Source organism: Cuculus canorus, chromosome 4, assembly GCF_017976375.1.
Source record: "Cuculus canorus isolate bCucCan1 chromosome 4, bCucCan1.pri, whole genome shotgun sequence".
Lineage (NCBI taxonomy): Eukaryota > Metazoa > Chordata > Aves > Cuculiformes > Cuculidae > Cuculus > Cuculus canorus.
In genome coordinates this window covers 14,213,860-14,239,386 of record NC_071404.1, presented here as the reverse complement: position 1 = coordinate 14,239,386, position 25,527 = coordinate 14,213,860, and the positions used below count along the sequence as shown (strand labels likewise).

The 25,527-nt window shown below is 38.8% G+C and overlaps 1 protein-coding gene across 11 annotated transcripts in view; it reads right to left on the bottom strand.

The window, feature by feature from the left end:
• The window catches only part of C4H4orf50 (chromosome 4 C4orf50 homolog), a 78,834-nt gene that overhangs the window by 15,784 nt on the left and 37,523 nt on the right, over nucleotides 1–25,527 (bottom strand). For 9 of the 11 annotated variants that reach the window (XM_054066445.1, XM_054066448.1, XM_054066449.1 and 6 more), the window contains 2 exons: nucleotides 16,466–16,587; nucleotides 11,582–11,740 (listed from right to left, as the gene is read on the bottom strand). The gene's annotated coding sequence lies outside the window, so the exon portion shown is untranslated. The remainder of the gene's footprint in view (nucleotides 1–11,581; nucleotides 11,741–16,465; nucleotides 16,588–25,527) is intronic. The other 2 variants (XM_054066446.1, XM_054066447.1) reach the window with 2 other exon arrangements.

Here is a 25,527-nt window from a genome sequence, read left to right as displayed (position 1 = left end):
CTTTGCAAAGGGATAAGCGGGTGGAATGACCTGTCTGGATAAGATTTGAGGGGCAAACTTCTTACGGCCAAAATGTTTGGTTGCTATGTGTTTTTAGCCAGGGTTTCAGCTGGCATAACTTTGTGAGCTAGTTCTAGAGTGATGGCTTCAGCAGGTGGCTTTCAGTTAACAACTTGGTCTTGCAAACTGTCCTTACACAGATCTTTTCAAGAGTGTTTGAATGGGAAAAGCGTATTCAGGAGACTTATAAGCTTAAGCTCAAAGTACTAGGACACAACAGTTCTGTTGGCAATAAGCTACTGAAAACAGTTGCATGAGCTGAAGAAAAGCAAGAGCAAGTGTCTGCTTTTAGCATTATATTTACAGCTTTTGCCTGACTATGCATATATTAAGCAGACTGCAAACTTGAAGTGAGTGGAGGGAACAATCTGTCTATTTATAAGGCAGTTAACCTTTAGGAATGACCTTTATTTTAACATTAAAATTTGTCTGCTTCATGTTCAGAGGACCAGAATTTTCATTGCCTGGAAAAATGAGAAAATAATCCATAATTATCTGTGAAGACAGCCAGAAAGAAGATTTCAGCCTTGCACTCTGAAAGATCTTGGCTGATACAAACTGTATACAGGTGGAGTCAACACAGTCCTGAGACTGCAACAAAGCACAGACAGTGGCAGAGTGAAGTGACTCTGGCACACATGCCAGGATGAGAGAGAAAAACACTTTAAAAGTGTTTTTGTGACATTGATTTTTCTTTGCAGAGTATTCCCATTGATATTTTTCCAATCAAAACAAAAATGCTGCGCCTATCTTTGTTCAGAAGTTCCCTGACAGTATCAGGTAACAGCTGGGCTCCTCAGCCAGATCATTTATCTAGAATTAAGCTGGGACCAAAAAACTGGAAACAATTGTTGGTGTGACAGATTTTTTCTGATCTTAATTCAGTGTTTTCTTGTTTTCAGGGCAACTCACAAAATTCATGTAAGAAAATCCCTGTCACAATTTAAAAAGATTTTTATTTTTAGATTTGCTTAAGCCATCTATTAAGAAAAGGAAACAAATCAAATTAAATTGAGAGCTGCAGCAGTAACACTGCTGTAGAATACACACAATGTTGTCATTGACTATGTATGCAGAATCAATTAACTGGAAGTAGAAGAGACTTGTTTATGGAGGTCCTGGGCTGATTTACTCAGGTTACTTTGTATCTTAGCAAGCCATTTCATAAAAATATTTCAACATATTGTAACTACTATACCCTCATTAGGCCTTCTTTAATTTGCTTGGCTGATTCAAAATTAACTTGATTGATAGAAGACCATGGGAGCCAGAACCTTCCTTTTATTCACTTCTGAAGACAGTGAAGCAACCTTCCATTTTCTCCAGAGAGAATATATGATGGCCCCAAATTGCACACTAACACCATGAATTATTCAAAATCACAGCGGGTAACAACAAACATTTGGTTAAGTGTATTCATAAAGCTTAAACATAAAAAAAACATAGAAGGAGTATAATTAACAACTAGAAAAGAAGAGTTCAATCAAACAGCAATACCATCTTGCTTTTGTACTTCATTGGTGAATGCTTTATATTACTAACCTCTAGAAGAACCATTCTAGTCGCAAGAGATGTAAAGCCTCAGATATTCCCTCTTGCTCCATGGGAAGACAGACGCAGAGGTCTGTAAGGAGACCGGCTACAACAACTTCAGTTCAGCAAACAGGAAACAAGACACAACTCTCCATCTGCTTCCAGTTTGCTTGTTCTCACTGTGAATATTTGGAGAGGAGTTTGATGCAGGTCATACTCCTCTCCCTCCAGTATCATCCACCAGTACCCCCAAGTCCTCCTCCTCCTCAGGACTGTTTTCAATGCCTTCAACCCCATCTTGTAGTGGTACTGGGAGTTGTCCCAATCCAGGTGCAGATCCCTGCTTCCTCTACCTTGTGAAATAAAGCTTATATCATAAAATAATACAATTTAGGAAGTTAAGAAGTGCTCATGGTACATCATTCCTCAGAAAAGTTTAGCATCATTATAAAGAGAAAATTCTGCTAGAAAAAGAGAAGAAAGATTAAAGTATAAATATCTGCTGCAGTGCTCTTTAAGAACAGATGACCTTTTTTGACTGAAGACCTCAAGTTGGAGGTAACACATCTAATGTATTACCAGCTATACCTCATTCATTTCTAATTTACATTTTGTATCTCCCCAGGTAATCATTATTTAGTGATACAGAAAAGACAATTCAAATCTTCCTTACACCTAGAAGTCATTTTAAGGGATGCTGGCAAGGTCATAGGGGAAAAATAGACCTTCACTGAAAGCATGATCTAATTTTTAAATAAAATGGTTCATTCACCATTATTTTCATTCACCCTTCCTCACTCCTTTATGACCAGACCTTCATGTGACATCTTCTGAAGATTCATCAACAGCACAGGGATGCAACCAGTTCAACTGATGTTCTCCTCCAGTGAGGATCAGCCTTACAGCCACTGCTTTTTCCACGGCTCACATCTGTGTGCAGGCAGCTATGAGGAAGCTGTGCTTTCTCTCTATTTAAACACCAAGCCAGCATTTAACTTGCAGTACCAGACACCAAAGGTCAGTTCTCCAAGTCATTTTAGCCAAAAAAACTGGAAGGAGGTTGTCACAGCTAACAACCCAGGCATTCTGCATCCCACATCTTTGCTTAGACATACAAAGCTGCCAAGGGTTGTGTGGCTGATTATCCTGCAAATTCGATAGCCTTGAGCCCTAGAAAGGGCATCCCTCATAAAGAATGACACCAGACAACTTCCAGGTATGCTCACCTTATTAATATTTCTTACAGAGGCATTATGTTTCTTTCTTTTCTTCAAAATATGTAAACCACTGTCTTTTGAGGAAGCAAAAGAAAATATACACATTCCTTCAAGCTTCCTCCATCGTTGCTCAAGGGATTTAAGCACGAAACTGAGCATTCAATTACCTATCCGATTTTGGTGCCTGACTAGCTTGGGTATATGGGCCATGAGGGGAACCATCTTTTCTTTCAAGTTCTTTCCTATCCAATTACATCATCAAATTAGGATAGAGAATTCCAATTTACAAAACTAGTTCTGTCAAAGATTAAAAACCAGCAAATGCTGTCTTATTAGCTGCTCTGCAGCTGTGTGAAAGACACAACCAGCAGCTAATGCAAGAGCCACCTCCAGCCCGTGACCTGGAGGACGGAGTGGGTAGAAGTTTGAGTCCAACAGCTGCACACCACATCCTCTAGCCCTTCCCTCTTCTCCAAAGGAGAGTTCATTTTATAGCCAAACTTTTAGTTGGTTCTGGGGAGCAAACAAAACCACCTTTATGCTGGGAAGGAGGGGAGGAAAGCAATACGAATGGAATTGCTGATGCAAAACCTTTCTTTCCCTTTTTCCCCTGCAGAAAGCTGTCGGGATGGCAGCAGCCTCTTGCAGGGAGTGGGCTGACAGTCTCAACAAAGCAAGTCACAAAACTGATTTGGCTTTTCACAGCTAGACAAAAAGGAAAAGAGCTGGGACCCATCTAAAGCAAAGAGAGGTTTCCTTTGTGGGACTGAAGGCTGAACAAGGCTCATGGGAGGCTACAACTTTAAATCTTTCTTCTATTTCACTAGTTTAGGCTTGAATGTTATTTCAAAGGCTTAGCCAGCAACTTCAATTGGTAGCATAGTTGAGCTGTGGCTACAGGACTATTTTTAGGCTTGGTTTCCAATGGAAACAGAGTATTCATCACTAGTGTGCCTCTCTGTACCTGCATTCCTGCATTACTTTTGAACCCAGTGGCCATATTTAACTAAAACCAATTTAAGGAAAAAACCTCAAACTTCCTACAAGCTTCCAAGAACTCAGAGGCCTGGTATAAGACAGCAACTCCCACAATACGCTTCCTCACTACAGAGAAAAACATACAAGTTAGGAATTTTCCCCCTATAGAGTTTGCGTGGGTCCTCTGTGTACCAAATACTACAAAGCTACAGATGGGGCTCAAGTCCCTGAAGTGACTGTCAGAAATAGTCAACTCATGGGAAAATATGATTCAGAAATCTGCTGCTTCTTCCCGCTGATAATTTCTCATTCCTTTATCATAGGGACAGGTCCCATGACAGACAAGCACTAGCATTAAATCATAGAATCATAGAATCACTAGGTTGGAAGGGACCCACTGGGCCATCGAGTCCAACCATTCCTAACACTCCCTAAATCATATCCCTCAGCACCTCATCCACCCATCCCTTAAACACTTCCAGGGATGGTGACTTCACCACCTCCCTGGGCAGCCTGTTCCAGTAACCAATGACCCTTTCCGTGAAAAATTTTTTCCTGATGTCCAGCCTGAACCTCCCCTGGAGGAGCTTGAGGCCATTCCCCCTTGTCCTGTCCCCTGTCACTTGGGAGAAGAGGCCAGCTCCCTCCTCTCCACCACCTCCTTTCAGGTAGTTGGACAGAGCAATAAGGTCTCACAAATGACGACTACCTGCTGTGTAATCTCGTCTCTTCTCCTTCAGTGAAAGTTGCTTAGTCCCCACTAGCACCAGGCTGTGTGCTTCAACAACATGGATTCGCCTCATCTTCACAGAAACCACCATTTCTTGGTTTTCAAAATACCGAAACTATTTCTGCCTCCTGAGGGCAAGTTCACACATAGGATCCATACCAGACTGCCGTTTGACTGTGTGATTGCAGGCTGCAGGAAGTGAAGAGCATGTACCATAATGCGTGGGCTTTCCCAGTGACTACCACCTCTGTAATCACTAACCTCTTCCACACAAAATTGGCTTTGAGTGCCAGTCTTCTCCTACTTCACAAGTCAAGGGCTAATCCACACATGACTAAGTGCTCATTCAATGGATGTAGGCATTACATTAATCAGGGTGCTGGTGGCAAGCACACCTCAATTAATTTATTTTACCAGATAGCCGGATCCTTCACTGTCTTTACATTGGTAATGCAAGGTTACTATAGCAACCTCTGTGAGACTTGCATAATCAAGCTAGCAGAGGAGAACTGATAGCTGAATTAATGTATTTATAGCCTTGAACAGGAAACTTTAAAGATTAAAGATTAATGGCCTATGAAATTCATATATACTCTATTCATGATGTTACATTTATCCCATTTAATCTCCTTTTCAAAATACATTTACCTTTAAATGCTAAACTAGAATATGTGATACAGTGTAATAAGCTAAAAGTATTGAAACTCACTGTTTATTTTGTGTTTTCAGTTTAGCACCCAATTAAACTACATCAAAAAGTCCAAAGACTAAAGTACATTTTACAATATGATTGGCCAATTCATTGGCATCTTGTAAAAGCTAAAGTTCTTAATCAGATTTGCAGATTATACACATTTTCACAATATTTAAAATGACCAAATTCAGAACTACAAAGCCAGCTTATGGAATATTAAGCACAGAGATCCAGAGATTACATTCTCCTTCAGTTTGCTTTTTAGTTTCTTTTACTCAACTGGTTCTTTTTTAAGAAGTCACTAACTTTCATTCAGCTAGAGACTTGCTTGCTAGCAGGCTACTAAAAGTTCATAATACATCAAAATAATACATAAAAGCTTGCTTGGCCATTCTTCACAGACAAGAAAAGACATTGCTCCTGAATCCAGAATTGGATGAAAGTTGCTCATACAACCGGGACTGTGACATAAAGGAGATTTATGTGGAGGGAGATATTGGAGAACTGAAGTAATGCTTTTTTCTTTTCTTTTGCTGGAGCATGATTAAAAATACAGGTTCAGCTACTGTAAGAATGTCAGGCAGCAAGCATAGTTTCAGTCTGCATTTCCTTCATTACTACTACATAAACTGTCTAAGTGTGCACACATAATCTTATATCAGAAAGGCAAAAGTAGCTCTAGCTGGCTTTTAACTGCTTCAGGTCCAAGACAGGCAAGAAAGTCTCATTCTAAGTAATCATCCAAGCAGAAGAGACACAACAGTGGACCTTCAAGTGAGACTCAAGTAGTATATAAGTAATTTGGTAACCCGCCTTGCAGTCATGAAATTCTTTCTCCATGAGACAGTAAATAAATGTTCATTGTTCTCTCTCCAGCAAGTTCCTTTCTATTTTTTTTTATACAGATATGTCATGCTACTATGAGTCTCCTCTGAGCCAACTCCTTTTCCCAAAGGCAGCAGGATTACTTCTCTATTTTCAGGAAGGAGGGAAATTGAGCTTCAAAATGCAGTGCCTCAAAGCCATACACTATAAAAAATCCCATGAATACCAGTGGAGGAACTGATGGGGATCAACTAAATCCACTGCAGGAAACTTCTATCACTGCAGTCTTGACACAAAATGCAGAAGCCATTTGCCCTTGGAGTCTCATAAAGCAGACAGTGACTTAAGGGATTCTGGCCTGAACAGCTCTGTCATCAGATGGACAGTTGGATATTTTTGGTTTTTGGTTGGTTAATTGGTTGGTTTTTAGCTTTGATATCTTACTGTGGATGATTTAGCTAACAAAGAGCTTTTGTACCTTCTACATTTGGACTTTTTTTTGTCATTGCTTCTGTTGCAATCTGTAGACAGTATAGAAAGAATAGGGCCTTGCAAGTCGAGTAAAAAATTTGCTTTTATTAGCCCACAGCCTTTTCCAGCAAAAACATTAGTTTCAAAGATATTTAGTTAAAGCTGTGGAGGTGACAAATTTGTTAAATTTGGTCCATCCACCTGCTTTCCCAGTATTGGTAGAGTTCTACTTGATCCCAATCAACTTGCATACTTGACATCAACCCAAAACCCATCACACCATATGCCTAACTTCACACTTGTAACATTTAGGCTTATTTCCCTTTGATATTTTAAGGCTTTTGGCTAAGATTTTTAAAACTTGCCTTCCTTAGCCTTCCAGCTATATGTAATTGGCCTGTTTCTTAAAAGGTGCCGGGTATGTCACATTGACACAGAGGTCTGAATGGTGTTTAGCTTTTTTTGGTTGTCATCTCACATGTCATGAGTTAATCTTCAGAAAGTCTTAGACCACTTTTTGCAACCCTCATATCAACCACCAAGGAAAAATCTTCCTGTGCTCCAACTGCAACAGAAAGATGAGAAGAGGGTTTTTTTCAGCCCATTTCCACTGCATTCCCTTGTGCCTTTGAAAATGAACATTACATCTCTACAGTTAATATGACTGTACATCATTTCTCATCACCTCTTTGCACCCTCCTGTGTTCTAAGCCTTTTATTTTAATTGACTTAAGAAAAGGTCTCATTATAGAGGACAGCACACTGCCTGGCAATTAAAATATATCAACATCATTCTGCAACCCTCCTTTGAATTCTAGCCTAGCTCTCTCATCTTTTTGCAGAAAAAGGGTCAAGTAGTCTCTAAAACCAATGCAAACACAAGGAAAAATATCCATAGGTGTATCAAAGTGTCAACTAAAACTTTTATGAATTCTTTTTGTGTTACAAGTTTTAGTCATTTTTTTGATAAAACTAGCATAAAATATCTCTCCTAAAACATGTTTACAGTCCCCTAGCGGTACGATGATTTTTTTTCCATCACACCAGGATTTGCATTGACAAATAGCAATGCTGGCATCGTCTGCATTTTAAGGGCAACTTTGTAGGTCACTCTTGAGTCTAACCTAGTGCCTAAAGCACAACAAAATTTGATTCAGCTTATTTCTCCTCTCCAGACTTCTTGGGAAATATTGTGGAAGTCACTCAGCCTCTCTGTGTCTTAATTGTGTCCCTGTTCGAACAAGGATGCAAGAACATCTCCAATGTTTAAATATCTGGTTAACCCCTCAGTTTATCTATTTCTTTAGTTATGTGTCTTTTTGCAATGAAGTTCACAAAATTTTTTTTATATGCTTAAACATACCCTTAAGTGGTTTTGCTTATATGGCACTAAAGTGTATAAAGAGTATTCCCATCTCTATAGTGATATTAAAAATATTTTAAGCTAAGTAAGAATATATTTTAAGCCTATGAACCAAGGTAACATTTTCTTTCTTGAATCCCAGGCAATCATGTCTGTTCTGCCTTTGTTAAAGAATCAATGTGGTACTTGTCTGCATGTGTCTAAATTGAAGCCATTAATCTCTCTTGTTTGTCACCTCCAGATTAAAGTGGTTTTGCAACCAGAGATAGTGTAGCATGGTCACCATGTCGAAACAAAGCTCTCTCTCAGGAGGCTCTATTTATATGTAAAGGCTAAAAATTGAATGTTTTACAAGAAGCACCACAAGTAAGAAGGAAATTGTTTCTGTAGTCATTCAAGCTTTGATCCTGCCTAACTGAAGTGAACTATATTTTACTACTGACTGTAACAGGAGCTATTTTATTGCTACTAAAAGCATGCAAGTAAGTGTTTAGTACACTGTTAACAGCAAATAACCTTTCGGTCCCAAGTTACTGCAGCTTTTTAAACGTTGTATGATTATAAGAACAAAGATGATATGGCTGCAACTCTCTGTATCTGTTTTTTGGTTTTTTGAGTTTTTTTTTAGAAAATATCTGTTTTTAAAGGCATTTCATATTTTGTGAAACATGTAGGAGAAATGGAATATATTTTTATTTAGACTTCTTTTTTTTAATATTTTGCTACAGAGCACTGAAAACAACTTTGTTGTCATAGAGCCTGACCTACTGTTACATTCCCATTAATATTTTTGGCTTTGTCTAACTTAGTAAGTAATGAAGTGCAATAGGAGCAGATAGAGCAGAAAGCTGGCCCTAAGGACCCAATACCCATATAGTAAAAGTTTTAAGGGCTTGATTTTGGAATAGCTGTAGTCTGGTCCAATGGATTGAAAGCCATCAGCAGCTGAGAGCATTTTCCTGCTTAGATTAACTTAGAAGAAATTAATTTTGCCTGCTCCACTATGTTACCTTACAGCAACAAGGGGTGAACAGGAGATCCATTTCGAAACTGCAGACTAAACACTCAGGCCATCATGTCCAAGCCGAGTGTAAGTTAGGGGTTTATACCAGCCAGACATCTACCTCCGTATCTTTGCAAGTTCATTACTGCAGACATTACTCTTGTGTTACTCCTTCTGAAAATCAGTGAGGTCCAATGTAGGAAGAAGGCAGTCACTGGTATATGGTGCACTGCCCAAAAGGTGCTGTAGAAATTAATATACAATTTAAGGAGACACCTTCATAAAATAATGTTAGATTTCCATCTGAAAAATATTATATCTACTATAGTTAAAACCCAAACCTATGCTGTTAAAATTAATGTAAATATGTATTTCTTAGCTAATGTCCATCTCTTGCTGAGCATGAAGCTCAAGAAAGCTGCTAGATTGTCCCATGTAGCCCAAGAGAGGTGTTACGTCATTCTTGTGTTTTTCTCTCATTGCTCACTCTGCATCTTTCCTCTTCCCTGCAAAGATGATCAAAAGCATGCCTTTGTGTGTCCAGATGGGGACATTAGTTCTTTACCTCTGGAGACCCTCCCAATGAGTATTAATATGTTGAATCAATTTGCCTCTGTTATAATGTGAGTCAATAATTTCTTATAAAAGCCAAGAAATAAAGAAGCATTGAGGTTCAGCAGTTGCAGAACTCCTGTTTTTACCCAGGACAACTAGTTTTCTTCCTCATTATTTTTCTATTCACTTCCTCACTACAGTGTGGTATGGTATTTGTCAAAACAATTGTCAGTTTTATTTTGCAGACGAGATGACATCTATGTTACAAAAAAAGGTCTTAAAATATAATAAAGTATTTTTTTGAAATAGTGAATCTGCATCTGTTGGATAAGCTATTCAGTATAACCCGAGACTTTATAGATCTTGTCTGAAGGGTTTTGATTAAACCTTTACAAGCATTAATTAAAAATAAACCTAATAAACATGAAGAGAATCTGTGGCATGGCAATAAAAACCTAACAGTCACTGCATTCTCTTTTAGGTGGGTAAAACTATCTTGTCTTGACTAGCATATAGGATAAACAAGGAAGAAATCCTTTTCTTATTTGTCTGTATCAAGGTCATCTCCTTTTGTTTGGTCAGATTTTTCCAGACTAATGCTGCCTATAATTGTGTGAAATTAGCAGTTTTCCCATTTTGATTTCAAAGGAAAAACTGAAAAATAAAAATCCAAAAGCAAACAAGATTGTGTTTCAAAAGAATAAATTTGTGTTGTGCTTGTAATCCAGCAGGCTGCCTGATTTAATTTCTGTGGCAGTGCACAGCATGGCCTCTGCCCTCCTCTGCACACTTACCATGCCAGGACACTTAACATGGGAGGCTTGTCCAAGGAGTAATAAATTGGAGGTTCTCCCCTCTGGAGACAGAACAACAGCAAGAATGGAACATCACAAAGCATGTTCATGCCTAAACACTCTGATCTGAGTGAAAAAATCGCCTCTAGACCTACATGCCTATTTAAACATAAATTTACAGTATCATATGTTCTTTTAAGATAAAGAGTTCTGCCACAGCTCCTCCCAAGGGCTGGCTTGGTGGCTTTTCAAAAGCACTACAAAGCATTTCAAAAACTGAACGAAGAAAAACACTTAAAACACTATTATTACTCACTGATGTCAGCCTGTGCATGCAGGGGCATGTAATAGCAGGCATTTATTATTTCCCTTTGCCTTCTAGGATATGTATAATGCAGAATTGGTCCAGTCAAGGGGAAATCTCTGGGTAGCCAATGATGTGTAATTTTCTCCTAGCCAAGTCCAAAGTTAAACTCAGATGTCACATCTCACAGAGCAGGCATTCTTGGTGAGGAAATCTGATCTTCTTACCTTTTTCCTTCATGCACTGCAGGAACCTGACTCGCAAAGACATTTGGATTACTGTGGAAGGACCTGACTAAAATCTCTTTACCTTAGACACTCTCTACCTAGCCAGTATTTTTCTCCACTCTTCACTAAACATAATTTCTGCCTCTTAGTTTCTTCAGTAAGAGAAATCATAACTTTTTAATTAAGCTTCAGAAGATCCTTCACATTTTGAAAGCCCTGTATTTCAAACCCACAAGTCTTTACATGTCACTTTTCTTAAATACTCAAAGCAAACCTTGCCATAGGTGAGTACTCTTTCATTGTGCCCTTACTAAAATTTCTACATGCTTACAGTGAATAACACCAGGTCCTAATCAGGTGATCTGAGGTTGCTCTTTATGTCCCATTCTGGTAATCTCCTTATCAATCTGTATCAAATTGAAATATTTCAGTGTTAACCAGGGCAGGTTTGATTCTTAAACTGAAAGCAAACATTCTCAGCTCTCACTTTCCTCACAATTAATCCTAGCTCTGACTCCATCTGCTGTCACTTGGAACTTGCTTTTAATGAGACACTGAAACTCTATTCACTCAGATACATGATACCTAGTCAGGAATCACAAACAGATGCTTCATAGTACTAAACCACTCTGCATTTCAGTTAAATTACCTTAATGTATACTGACCCTTTTCAGGTTCTTTGGCATAAAAGCATCACCTTATTAGAACATGTATATATATATAAATTAAAGACGTATTTGCAACAAAGACAATGCCATGGATTCACACAGAGATTTTCTGAGGATAAACATCGGCATTAACCTTCACATGAAGAGTACAAATGCTACCTTACAAGAGCTGGCAACAGGACTCTGCTTTTCAGATCAAGACTGAGCTTCAAATCATGGGACTTCTCTCCTACAGCTGCACCGGACACTTGTCTTCCCCAAAACCAAGCCAGAAATGTACAGAAATGTACACAGAGAGCATGAGTTTTCTAAGACAGTCTGGAAAGAAAAGAAATATTAATTGCAAAATAAGTTAGTTTACTACAGCCTTTAGCAATAGTTGCCTCCCTGGGCAACACTTTCTGATACGACACTAGACCAAGCTAGTAAACTAGTACTAAGTCTTTGACTTGAAAGGAGTTTCACCTCATTGCAGCAGCAGAGATTGCAGTACTTTGTGTGCTATGCAATGTGGGTGATATAGGGAATTGAAAGTGTTAAATAACACTGAAAATCCCTTTCCTGTGGGAGACAATACATTAATATCCTGGACTTTAGCAATTATCCTTGACATATCCTTGATCCCCTTCACAGAATCCACAAAAGAGCTATTTGTTTCTGTGAGAATTTCACAAGAAATAGGAAAAAAAAGTCTTGCCTGCTGTATTTTTTAATGGCAGTTCCTGCTCAGTAGTGTGGAGTTCTGGAAGAGCTCTCTGGAGCAGAGATCAGGTGGAGAGGCCAAAGGGACAAGATAAACTAATTTGTCATATGGCCATATGGTTTATGGCCTTTCCTTATTCTTTTATCATACTACTATCACCTGCACATACACATGACGCATAGGTAGGAAAAGAGAGAAAGGAACCAGTAACTGCAGTGGGAGAAGGCACACTACTGAATTTCTAAGAGCAGATGCAGAGCAATGACATGAGAAACAAAAGATCAAATGAGCTAATGCTTTTTTAGATCACAGACTGAATCAAATGGCAGGCAACTAAGACATCTAGGAAAAAGGACATATAGGCAAAGCATTATGGATGACAATTTCACAGAATTTGTTTTGAATAATATTCAGGGTGAACTCTAAGTAGCTCAAAGGAATAAACCTAATCTGGGTGTACTTACAGTAATAACCACAAATGAGGCCATTAAACAGATGCCACAACAGACTCAGAAGCTGCCTCAGCATTCAGAACCAACAATGAGCACGGAGAATGCAAACCAGGAGCAATGCTACCAAGAATGAACTGACCCAGTCTCACCTCACTGCTTACGAAGACTAACTTGACGTCTACTAGGGGCTCACTGGAGGTAGAACCACAAATCCCAGGAGAAGCTAATGTTTTTCTGAGAAAGCACATCACATATTTTGTCCTGGGAACACAGCTTTGTGTGCTAGTAAAGCCCCTGAGCAACCAACTGGCTGAGAAACACTGCCGAGCCGCCAAGAGAATTACAGAAAAATTGCCAAGAAAATATGTGTGCAATACCAAGCACCATTAGCTTGTTTCACACTTTTTTTTTTTTTTCTTGAACACAGCATTTGCTGTTTATTCTCTTACACTGCTTCTAAAAAGTGAAGAAAGCATGAGAGCATTAGAGGTACTCAGGGAGCACCACAGCTATTTCTACCAAATTACGCAGTTCAGTGGTTCCTCCACATTAAAGATTGATAGAATAAATAGTGCCTTTCAACAAAGACTTGGATTACCTTGGTACTTGCTAAACTCATAACAGACTTATGCAATTGCCCGTCTGGCTATAAACATCATCAAAACCAGAAAGAGGTAAAAAGATGATGTGAAAAGCGCATGTTAAATTATTTAATACAGGATAGATATTTGCTTTTGATAGTCATGAAGCCTTAGGGAGGTATTAAAGGGTGAGGTATATTTTGTAGCATCCATTTCATCATGATTTGATTATTTGGGTTCAAATGGCAAGTAGATTTTCTGTTAGACTTAGAAACAAGCAACATAAAAGCCTCTCTGGCCCTAGCACAGCTGTGTATTCACATGGCTGACTAGAAACTGTCCTAGTAAACATTTTTAATATCTGGCTCCAAACCCATCTTCAGATTCATACCCAGTAATGACCTCAGAAAGGCAATGATAAAACCCTGGCTAATTATATTAGGCCAAATCCTATAGTCATCGCTCTTCTTCCCCTCCTCCCCACATGCATATTTAGGTAACTGGCTTACTTAAGCATCATTAAATAATTAAGTATCTTTAGCATTCAGGCAAATCTCATGCTAATTTCAAGAAAAAGGGGGCATTTCCAGGCTTTCATAGGAAGCTGCCAGCTTGGTCTGCTTGTTCCTGCATTACAGAAAGCTGTAGGAATACCTCTGACTTGACTCAATGTTTCTTGCTTTAATGAAGTAGCACAAGTTCCTGCCAGCTCCCCTCTGCTTGGGGAAGCACAGATATATCCAAATTCTCTTTTAAGTCAGTGTCTACATCATCAGTCCATTCAGTTCAATTTGGGCCATTTTGATCTAATTTCAGCTTTGCATAGCAAGGTGTCACCTAATCTTCAGGAAGCAATGGATTTTGAGTGTCTCCTTGAAGATTCAGCTCTTAGGGTAATGCTGAATAAGGGCTTCAGCCATCAAACTACAATTTCTGCTTGCAAAAAACCATCTCCTGAGTACCAAAGTATAAGCACTCACCACAAAAAAGCTGTTCCTAAATGTGCATTTATATACCGAGATCTTTCTTAAACCACAAGTTATGGGAGTTATTGTATTATGGAAATTATTCTTACTAAAGAAAACGGGCTACAATAGTGTCTACAATAAGGCAGGATTGAGCTTTTGATAAGAAGATGGAAACAGCACCCTTTTGAATGTTCATAAGTAATTTCAGGTAAAATAAGCATAAATCCAGAAGACAAGATGACTAGGAGCAGTGACATCACACTCATTGGGATTATGTTTGTTGAGGAAATGGCAGCAAAGTCATATATTTAAAATTAATTGTGCATAGGAGGATGTGGAAGAATTGCAAAGACTACATAATTTCAAAATAGGGATAATAGTGGCATAATACTCTGTGTACCTTTAATATTGCGTCTATACCAAAGTAATACAGAGAAGACAATGTACTACATTCATATATTGATCATAGAACACATTTTTAATATCTGATTGGAAAAGGATTTATTTTCTCTTAGGAAAAAAGGGGCAAGTGATCCTGAACCATTCAGCACTTATGTCCTGGTTAAAATGAGCACAAGTAGCATCCCCTGCCCAGCCAGTTGTGAGGAGCTATGAGAGATGGTTAATGGTAATGTATGGTCTTTGGAGGGAGTGAAATGCAGAAAGGGCATAATGGGACAGACAGAGGAAACATTAAACCTGCTGTGAAAGTGAGGAAACTGATTTGTGACAGGGGAAGATGTACAAGCCCGTAGGAAACAAGTACCCAGGCTTTTACAATGAATCCAATAGTATGTGTCCTCCACTAATAGTAATGCAAGCATCCAGGCAATCAAAGGACGAAAGCATGGTCTACAAACTCTCATTTTGGTAGAAAAATATCTCTTTCAAGCCTACATGAGTTTTCAATAGCTCTATCGATATACATTATTGTCTCTATTGATGAATAGATACACCTTTCACCACAATTAAATCTATCTAATACAAATAAATCAACTTCCCATTAAAATTAAGTCAGATTTAATACACTTATTTGTATAGGTTAAAACTGCGTTTCTTTACTCTCCCTTCCTGACATAAGAAGATCTAGTGCTTAGTGCATTGTCCTTGGATTTAGACCAGACTTAATCTCCCTGTCTCAGTTAAAGATAAAGCTGCCATATTTTAAAGGCTTGGTGAAAGAGGACCTAGGTTTAAGAGTTTGGGGATCTTGAACTTTCTGCCCCTCTGCTTTGTTCTTGTGAGACCACACCAGCAGTATGTTGTCCAGTTCTGGAATCCCCAACATAAGAAGGACATGGAACTGTTGGAACAGGTCCAGAGGAGGGCTACAAAGATGATCAGAAGAATGGAGCTCTTCTGCTATGAGGACAGGTTGAGAGAGTTGAAGTTGTTCAGCCTGGAGAAGAGAAGGCTCCAGGGAGACCTTATAGCAACCTTCTAGTACCTGAAGGGGGTGTCCAAGAAAGCTGGAGAGGGACATTTTACAAGGGCATGTAGTGATAGGATGAGGGGATATCTTTAAATTGGGGGTGAAGGGAAGATTTAGATTAGATATTAGGAAGAAATTCATCAGAATGAGGGTGGTGAGGCACGGGAACATATTGCTCAAGGAAGTTGTGGATGTTCAATACCTGAAAGTGTCCAAGGCCAGGCTGGTTGGGGCCTTGGGCAGCCTGATCTAGCGGGATGCCCCTGCCCATGGCAGGTGGGGTGGAAGTGGATGATCTTTAAGGTCCCTTCCAACTCAAACTATTCTACAATTCTATGAATGTGATCAGAACAAGCATTACATAATTCATGTAATACAGATCAATCATGATACAGATTGGATGACTCAGCAACAGTGTACAAAGTCCAGTCTATGTCCAAATATTGAACCAGAACAAATGAAGAGCAAAAATTTAGCCTTCTAGTGTAAATAAGAAATATAATTAAACTTGATATTTTAGCTAAAAATATAATAATTATGTTAAGACCACTTTTAAATAGTTGATTTAAAAATTATTCTGATAAGATGCATTTTGTTTGCTGGGGTTTTTTTGGGGGTTTTGGTTTTGTTTTTTTTTTTCCTGGTAAGGCAACAGAATAGATTATATGTCGGTGACCATTGTCCAAAAAATGTCAGCTCTGCATTTGTCATCAGAAATGGTTCTATTGATTTCATTGAGTGTTTTAAGATCGATGTGCTGTATTTGAAAATTAACACTCCTAAAATTAGCATACACAGTTTTCTCTGTCTACATGAAACTTAAAAAAAAAATCAGCATCAAAATTAAATAGAACTTATTTAATGACTTTTGAGATGAAATGTTAAATGTTTATTTTATTGAACCTACCTTGTATTCTGCAATGAAAGTCATATTCCAACATCCTAATTTATCATCTCTCTGAACCAACCACCAGACTGCCTTTCCCTGCTGTTTAATGGTGTAGACAAAACCAACTGGCACAGTCATCCCTAGAGAGAAAATAAAAAAAACATACAGCAAAAATACTGTTTTCATTAGCTTTTCAAATCACTGACATAGTGTAAATGCAGGCTCTGGAGCTTTTATCTTTTTTAGTGAGGAAAGTCAGTTTAACAGTGTCCCCAGTTCAGTATAGTATCTCATTTGAGTTTGTATGTTAAGTCAATTATTGGCCAGGGGTTAACATAGCATTCACGTTACAATGCAATTTTAGCACATGCTTTAAATGCTTTAGTTCAACAGTGACATAGCTTTCTAGTATCAACACTTCCTTAGCAATACCGTGCATTTCTCTATTAACTCGATATCTTGGAGATTTAAAAAACATTAACAGATACTCGTATCAGTCACTCTCTTCTGCATTAGCTGTGCAGTCCAACAACATTTTCATTAAAATTTTGTTCACATGTGGTAGTGAAATTGCTGTAACAAAATGGAGCTTTCCTATAACAGATAAAAGAGTAAATGAAAAGAATCAAGAGTAATAGTCTAGCATGGAAAAAAAGACAATATGTGAAAAAATAGCTGCTGAAATCTCAAGGCAGTAATCTTAGAAAAATAACATTTCAACCAGAAAAGTCCGACTGTCTTTCTTAATATTCAACAACAGAATGAGTAGTTGGATATTTTTGGGTAGAAACGTGTGCTAAAGAAAAAAAAGACTTGGGCTTTAAAAGTTCTTTCAGAGCTGGTAGCAACTGAAGAAAAAGAAGAGGAGTGACAAAGGTGTTAATTGTGCATGGACGGCTTTGGAGAGTTGACGGGAAGAGACATTCATTCTGGTTTTCCTATTCTTTGCCCTGGCTTATAGCAACCTGAGACAATAATTTGTGAAGCTGAGTGTTTCCATAGTGCAAAATAATCTGAAGATGTACAGAGGAAACAGAGATATGAGAAATGTCAAATATTTCAGAAGCAAGCACTTAATAAGGAATAGAAAAGAAATGGTATGCCCTCATTTCCTAGCTTAGTCCACCGTCCCACTATTGATCATTGCCTAATTTATCGTCCAGGCTCTGATAGGGAATATAGCTTGTTATACCTCCAAAAGCTTTGGTTGTGCTCTGCAATTGGCCCAGTGAGTACTTTCTCTTACTTTAAAAAACAGAAAATAAATTAAAAATAAAGAAAAACTTTCCAAAAATGTTTGATATGGCCTGAAATGGCTTTGGACATTTGAGTCCAAAAGCTAAAAATAAACAAAGCTGTTATTTGATAGGTGTAAGCCTTACACTTTACACTTTTCTAGTGCAAACCTTACGCTTTACAGTGAAGACTGTTTCTTGGGTAAAAGTACACCTAAGTGGAAAGCAAAACTAGAAATGACAAGAATAAAGGGTGCATTAATTGGTAAAAGGTTTGTAACAAAATGGTTCTTAATGTGTAATTAAGTGGTGGATATCCTTCCCTTGGTATACTGCACATACGAAAAGTTTCTGCAGGTTTGAAGAGAGACTTGACAATTGCACAGAAGAAAAATTAATGAATGTTTGCTGAATGAAAAGGAATGAGCTCTGCTTCAGGAAGTCCTTGAGCCACAATTGATTAAAACCCTGGAGAGTATCAGTCTGCCCTCTTCTCTTCCCCAAGATATCTGCTTTCAGCTGCTGGCTCATTTTTTAATGGATCTTCCTTTTCTATCCGCAAGTATATTTCTACCACAAACAAGCTTCCATTCTCTAAGCACGAGAAACAACCAACATAACAATTTGGCTATTATTTGCCTTCAGTAGTTGTATTCTAGTATATGCCTGCAAAATACATGAGAATGTAACTTTGCAAGTAAGAATAAAGCAATTTTATAGGAAAATAATGATTAATATAACTGCATCGATAATTTGAATGCTGTAACTTAATTGCTCAAAGAATGTCCACACCACCGTGTCAGTACATGGCCGCCGTTGTTTCATAACAAAACAGTCTGAAAAAGACTACAGTGCTAAAATAAATTCTTAATTATGCTGCCCACTTTAGTAACTCATTCAGGGTGTAGATACTAGCCAGATCCATCAGTGACACATCACCAGGACTGCAGAAGCCATGACCTGTCTGGATAACATCTTAAAGAGCACAAAGAAAGCTGTAAGGGCTCTGGCAAAGGAAGCAAAACTCAGCTGGCTATTTAATTTGTGTTAGCTAACCAGATAAAACTTCTCTCTCATTTAAAGCTGCTTTCAGAGGAAGAGAAACAGAAATTCCACAACTGCAGCTGAACTGACAGAAGAGCAACATCAGCTCTCTCCATGGGAAACAAGGTATTGTCTTTGTCACAGCTAGCCTTATGAAAAGGCTGTCATCTGAAAACGTATGTTGTCATGGGGTTTCCTCAACAGCCAGGTGAGTAAACAAAATGAACAGGAATTCGTGCCTAGACAACAGCTGTTTCTGCATTTTGAACCATTCCCTCTCCCCTCCCTGAGATGTCTTTCAGCACCGGGGCTCCACAGAGCTGGACACAAGTGCTTCTCCAGCCCTTGGTACACTGTACATTCTATTTTATTTACCACATCTGCATCAAAACACCTGAAGATTTCCTGGCTGTGTGTTGTGGAGGGACAAAGGCCTAAATCATGTTGAGACTGAATTTCACATGAAAAATGCATGCATTAACTGGCTTAGTCATGAGTTCTTGAAACTCGGGAGAACAGGAGACTCTACACATCCTCCTTTTCTTCCTATTTTAAAGAATAGCCTAACACATCATATGACATTTTCTTCTCAAAATGCACCCACAAGAAATTTAATTAAGGCTATATTTTTCTCCCTTCATAATCACTGCAAGAGCGATACACACATAAGGCAATCTGGAATATTTTTGGTGTTACAGTGCTTTGCTCCTTCAACAAGCTAAAAATGCTCCAAAGAAACACCAACCTGGAGAAAGACAAGCAACTGACAGTACTTAGATTATTTGTTTCTGATGTGGATCATTTAGCAGCACAAGAAGTCCTCTATCACTGGACAAAGCTGCTCATATCCTCACCATAAATCTTAATATTTCTGGTTTCAGTTAAGCTTTACTGATAATTAAATACATGCTAAGAATTAAGATTATATACAGATTTCTAAAACATAGTAAACAGAATTGAGAAATAAGGATTCAGTATCAAATGCTTGTCCTGCCCGACACGTTTGCCTGTTTTCCTTCTTGTCCTTCCCCCCCAGCCCAACTTCATTTCCTCTTCCACCAAGAAATGTCTGCTTCTACACCTGGACAGGTGTTTTGTTATATCTTTTTCCTCTCTCTCCTCACCTCCTTTAAAATGAGTACGAAAGAAAGACTTCTAGCAACCCAGCCCATTAGGATGAAATCCTTGGTACTTTCAGTGTATCTTGTGGACTACTTGAAAAACGAGACCCCCCCACATCACCAGAAACCTGAGCAGACTCTTTTCCATCACCTCCTGTCACCGCAAGACTTTAGGAGCACTCCTGAAGGAGACGGACAGACAAGCCAGCCTGGAACTAAGGTTAAATACTTTATTTCTACTCATAAGAAAGTTCAAAACTTCTCAGCAGATAGAAGATCTGGTTTCACTGTACTAGGAAAATCTCATCTTTGGCGAACCAGCAGGTGAGGTCTGCCGGGATGCGCCCCCGCTCCCCACATGTGCCATATCAGATGCAGTCTGTGAAAGAGCTGAGAGCCCTCCTACCAGCTGCCTATGACATGGCTCTGTTTACTAGTGCAGATTGTTAAAGGTCAGAACAACAAAAAAAAGTATTTTCGGAAGTCAGGAATTGTGCTTGTCTTTTGAATTATACATCCCAAATAGGAGTGTTATGGCCTGAACTTACTTGAAACCCACCGCGTAAGCAGTCAGAGCTTGCTTCCTCTCAGCTTACTTGTGTCCAGTCTGAGCATTACCAACAAGTAGCAAGGACAATGGAAAAAAATTAGGCATTGAAACCCAAAATTCGTATTCATTGATGAATATGTGATTGTATATGTGATTGTCAATACACTGAAATCTCCCGAGAACCAGGCACTAACTGAATTTATGTAAGTATTCACTGAAATTGAAGTGTAATCATCCTACACAGACTTCTTTAGATCACACAAGTATTTGCAAGCTAGAGGTATCAATTCACACCTGTTGGATAAATATTAAAATTAATAACAATTTCAGGAGCAAAATGCTAAGGAGCAATTGCTGCTAAGAGCAGAGCTCTGATTTTGAATTAGCACGTTTGGAAGCCATCCATGCTCTCACAAATCTGATGTAGGGGTGGCAACTTTTGGTGATAGAGCAAATAATTATCAGTGACAACAAAAAAAAAAAAGGCTGTTTTAACTCTGAACTGTTCTGTGGATGAACTTCCTAGTCAGGCTGCCGCAACACATCTACGACAGCAGCAGCCACGGGGGATGCCACGCATAGTAAAGCAAAACGCAAACTCACTGCTTAAAGAGCCCAGCAAGTCACACCAAACCAACTTGGGAGAATAAGCAGCATTTAGGGGCCCCTAGTGAGAAGATGATGAAGGAGATGAGGCCTTAAAACATCAGGCACTGAATTACAGCCTTTTATTAATTTTCTTAATTTTTTACCTTTTCCTTGGCTCCATTCAATCACACAACAGTCAATTTCTGCAGAACTATATCACATGGGCTTGACAAAGAGGTGTATCCCCTCTGATACACGAGTCTTCTTGAAAGCTAATCAAAAGGTCCATGCAGCCTCAGACAAAAGACAACAAATAAGAAAAACTGCTAAAAATGCACCAGATCCAGTACTCCCAGGGCAGTGGCAAAAATGCAGCATTAACCAGTGTCACCTCATTGTAGTTGTTTCTTTTTGGTTAGTCATTGCAAGATTATGACTATAACAACTCTCTTATCTTTTAGAATATCTTACTAAAGGAGGGGGAATCCTGAAATCCTGAGATAAAGTTTGCTTAATTTATGACAGAGATCACATGATTCTGATTCTATGACAACATGGAGCTACATTTGCAAACCGGTATTCCTCCAGCATCATTGGGCCCATCATCAACTTGCTTTCTGCTCCCTCAAAGTTTCTTTCGTTTTAGTAAATATACCAGCACCTGCCTGTACAGAATAATGGAGATCTTTCCCCTCCCTTATTGATTTCTAGAGAAAGTGGGGAGGAGGGTGTGTATGTGTGGAAAGAGGATATTCAATCCCCATCCCAACTCACTCAGAATTGAAGACTGTTTACAGGGTCTGAATCAAATGAAAGATGAACAACATATTTGTTAGATGTAATAATGTATGCCCATATGGAAGGAACAGCTAAACCCTCCTTTCCTGTGAAGGAAAATGAACAGATTGCCTAGAAATAGGCAGTTGCTGTTCCGTTTACTGAGGGAAGCAAATGCCATCCAGATGGAAATTATCAAATGGATCAAATAGCTACGTTCTATTCCCAAATGATCTTTGTTCTACTTATCACTCATTATACCAGGAAAACTCTTCTTCCTATAGCCCAAGTGCAGCCAAGAGAATATTATTTATCATGTGCTCATTGAAAATATTCTGTATCAAAGGTTTCCCTGATGAGATATTGATCTTGTCATACAGAATGGGAGAGAAGAAAAGTGTACTTCCTAATGGGAACAATTTTTTAAGATCTCTGGAATCTGTTAATTCCCATTAAGCCCAACACGTGACTGAGGATTACGCTGTCCTTGTGGCATAGCAGCCAACTCTACAGTCCCTTCCCTATGCCTGGGGTGATGAAAAGTCTTTTCAACAGTCCTATTGTTTGCCATGTTTACAAAGGAGAATGTTACCAGGTCCCCATTAAAACACCTTGAGGTTCTTCAGCTAGTTTTATCTATACTGTCCCATGAGCAAATATATCAATCGGCAATTTGCACTAGATAAAAACAAGATTCAAAAATCACAAAGAAAGCGTCCTCATCTTTGGCCCTATATGATTATGCATGGCATATATATTCAAATTTAATAATTTAAGGGATAAAGACACAAGAGGAGCCACCAGCTAAAATAAAAAGGCAATGAAATCTGGATATCTAATGCCTTGTTAAGACTGAAAAATCTCCATAATATTTTATGTGGTAAAAAATCATATATGTCTAAGTATATCTTCCTATACAGTTCTGGTTGTGTTTATGGATGTTTGTCTATTATCCTCTTGAGTTATATAAGCTCTGGCTATATATTTTGCTATAATATGATTTTCTTTTAGCCTGAAAACCTACAGCAGCACAGGTAGTCTTTAATGAGGACACAAAACTCAACAGCTGTGGCTCTTAGATTAAAAGCATCTAATCTAACTGGGCCATGTAACACTACCTTTTATTTCACATTAATCATTGAACATGAGTTCAACTTGTGTCATAGGTCTATCAGGTGGGCTCATAAATTAAGCAATAAATTAGAAGTTGATTTTTTTTAATGGTGTGGTCATGAACAGATAACACAAAGTTTAGCTGTAGCAGTCCAAAACCACCAAGGATCCCATGGCTTCACAGGCACAAGGCAGAGTACAGCTCCCAGGACCTGAGGTCTGTGACTGATGGTTTATTCTCTTTAGGTGTCGATGGATGGCTGTCAGGTTTGCAACGGCTGTGGATGTAATGGCTTTACTGCCAAGGAAAACACATTGAGCACATTGACTGTGGGAGCAGTATAAACACTCTGCCAAGAGACAGAATGGAGGGAGACCCCAGTGCATAGGCAGCCCAATGTGAAGCACACAGATGGAAATGCAGTTCCTTCCACTGATAGTTAAGGAGGAGATTGGCAAGCACATTCAGACATAGTGTACAACACTGCCTTGGTAATCAGTCCCAAACCAAACTTTCTGGAGGAGGAAGGAGCCCCGATGTTAAGATTCCACGGTGTGTAGCTGAGATGCACAAAATAATATATTACTATGACCTCTGTTCAACTGGGAGCTCAAAAGTGGTAATTCATAGTAGGACTTATACTGTGACATTTCAAATAAATCTTACAGACAAGACAACCTCTTCTGAGGGAAGAACTAGTCTAGGAAATAAAATATGAATGTTTTTACATTCAAAAAGGATCAGATTTATCCACAAAAGAAGATATTAATTGTAATAATATTGTTAAGGCAATTGTCATATTCATACCCCATTTGTCTATTAAAGGCTTAATTTACAACGTACCCCAGCACTGCAGAAGCAAGTAGGTTTTTTCCAAAATACATAAGGAGTGTTTATTTTCATGCTAGAGTTTAGAATCCTTTATTCAGGACTATTATTAATCTGAGGGAGAGCCTTCTTCTCAAAATGGTTTATTAAACTGAAAGATGTGTGTTGACAATAACATTATTCTCTCACAGCATCCCATTTGCCACTGCAAAGAGTGGTGCTCATTCTTAGCAGACGTTATCTTCTGGAGACACGCAGGAACTTAGCAATTACTTTTAATTTAGGAGAAGCAAAAACTACTTCCCTCTTTTACACCCTGTAAAGCTCCCAAGGAAGCATACCAACAAGGATTTGTTTTAATATCACCTTACTTAGGACACAGAAATTAAGAACGCAAAAGAGGCCAGAAGCCCTCTAAGGGAAACACGTGCTTACATGATTTCCCAGCAGAATGGCAGCATTGCAGGTACTAATCTACTGAAGAAAACTCTCCACAGCTCAGCCGGAATCCATGTTTGAATACACTATTTTACATGTTGTTGCCCTCTCTTCTGCATTTTCCTATTTTACACTATTCAAGGGGAAGCATACACAACTAAAAAGGAATACACAGTTCACAGATAAAGAACAGGGAATCCAGCTTATGTTTATGCAAAAGTTCGTGAGTATTAGCACAAGACCTAGCATATGCTCAATGCTTCACTTGATGAATGCTGTCTCTGTTATTCTGGGGCCTCAGGAGAGTTTTTCAGGTCAACAAGGCTTCAGATCTACATATTCATTTCATTTCCTAATTAATATATTTATAAACTGGTAGCTATATATCTTACAGTGAATCCAGCGGAGCTGGTGGCTATAAATTAAGACAAAACTATATAGTTCAAGAGATGAGTACAAAGGAAAAGTCCTCAGTCAGAACATTCAAAAAAGAGCTAGAACAACATAAAAGAGAGTTTCACAAATATTAATATCCATTTTCTCTTATGAGACTGCTAGTCCAGTGTTCAGAGCAGTCACCTAGGACACAGGAGGAAGATTTCAAGTCTTTGTTCTGCCAGGCACTACTAGACCACGACAACCATGCCTTTAGACCTACATTATAATGAGATAAATCCCATCCTGTAGATGAAGTGCTGATTCCTCTTCGTGACTGTCAGGGACCTCAGAAGACTAACTCAGACTTATATATGTTCCAAGGAATCCCACTCCCTAAAGTATGAATTAAGCGTAGCTCCTAAAAAGATGATGACAAACTCCCTGCCTTGCAGACAGACGCTGCTGTGAAGGTCTGCAGCACTGGCTGAGCTATAAGCAATAAAAAGCTTAATTCTATAGCCTAGCAAAGATATTGTGTCACCCAAGAACCAGAAAATGTTGAACCAATTGTCTGTCCACATGCAAAAGTCAGTGTAAATCCTGGTCTCACAGAGACATCTAAAAGGGGGATGACAGGAATGTTCTGTTCTAGGAAAGATGCAGATGTCCAATATAGCAAGCAGTGATTTTTCAACTATTTTTTTTTCCTGACTCTCCAACACACAGATTGTTTCTGTTCTGAACCTCACTCAGACCTAACACACTGGGACACCTGTCCACACCAGCTGCATCTTTATTTCTTAGGTTTTAAAAACCTGAAGAAGTTATCACCTCCAGTACCCTCTCCAACATTCACTCAAGGTCAACCACCTGCCACACAATGCTAGTTCCCCAGTACTTCTTGCAGAGCTCTTTCTTTGGTCATCTGCTCTTTAGCAGGTTTGACAAAACCGGTTTCAGGGATTTATCCTCACACCTGTCAGTGTGAGACTGCAATTTCTATTCAT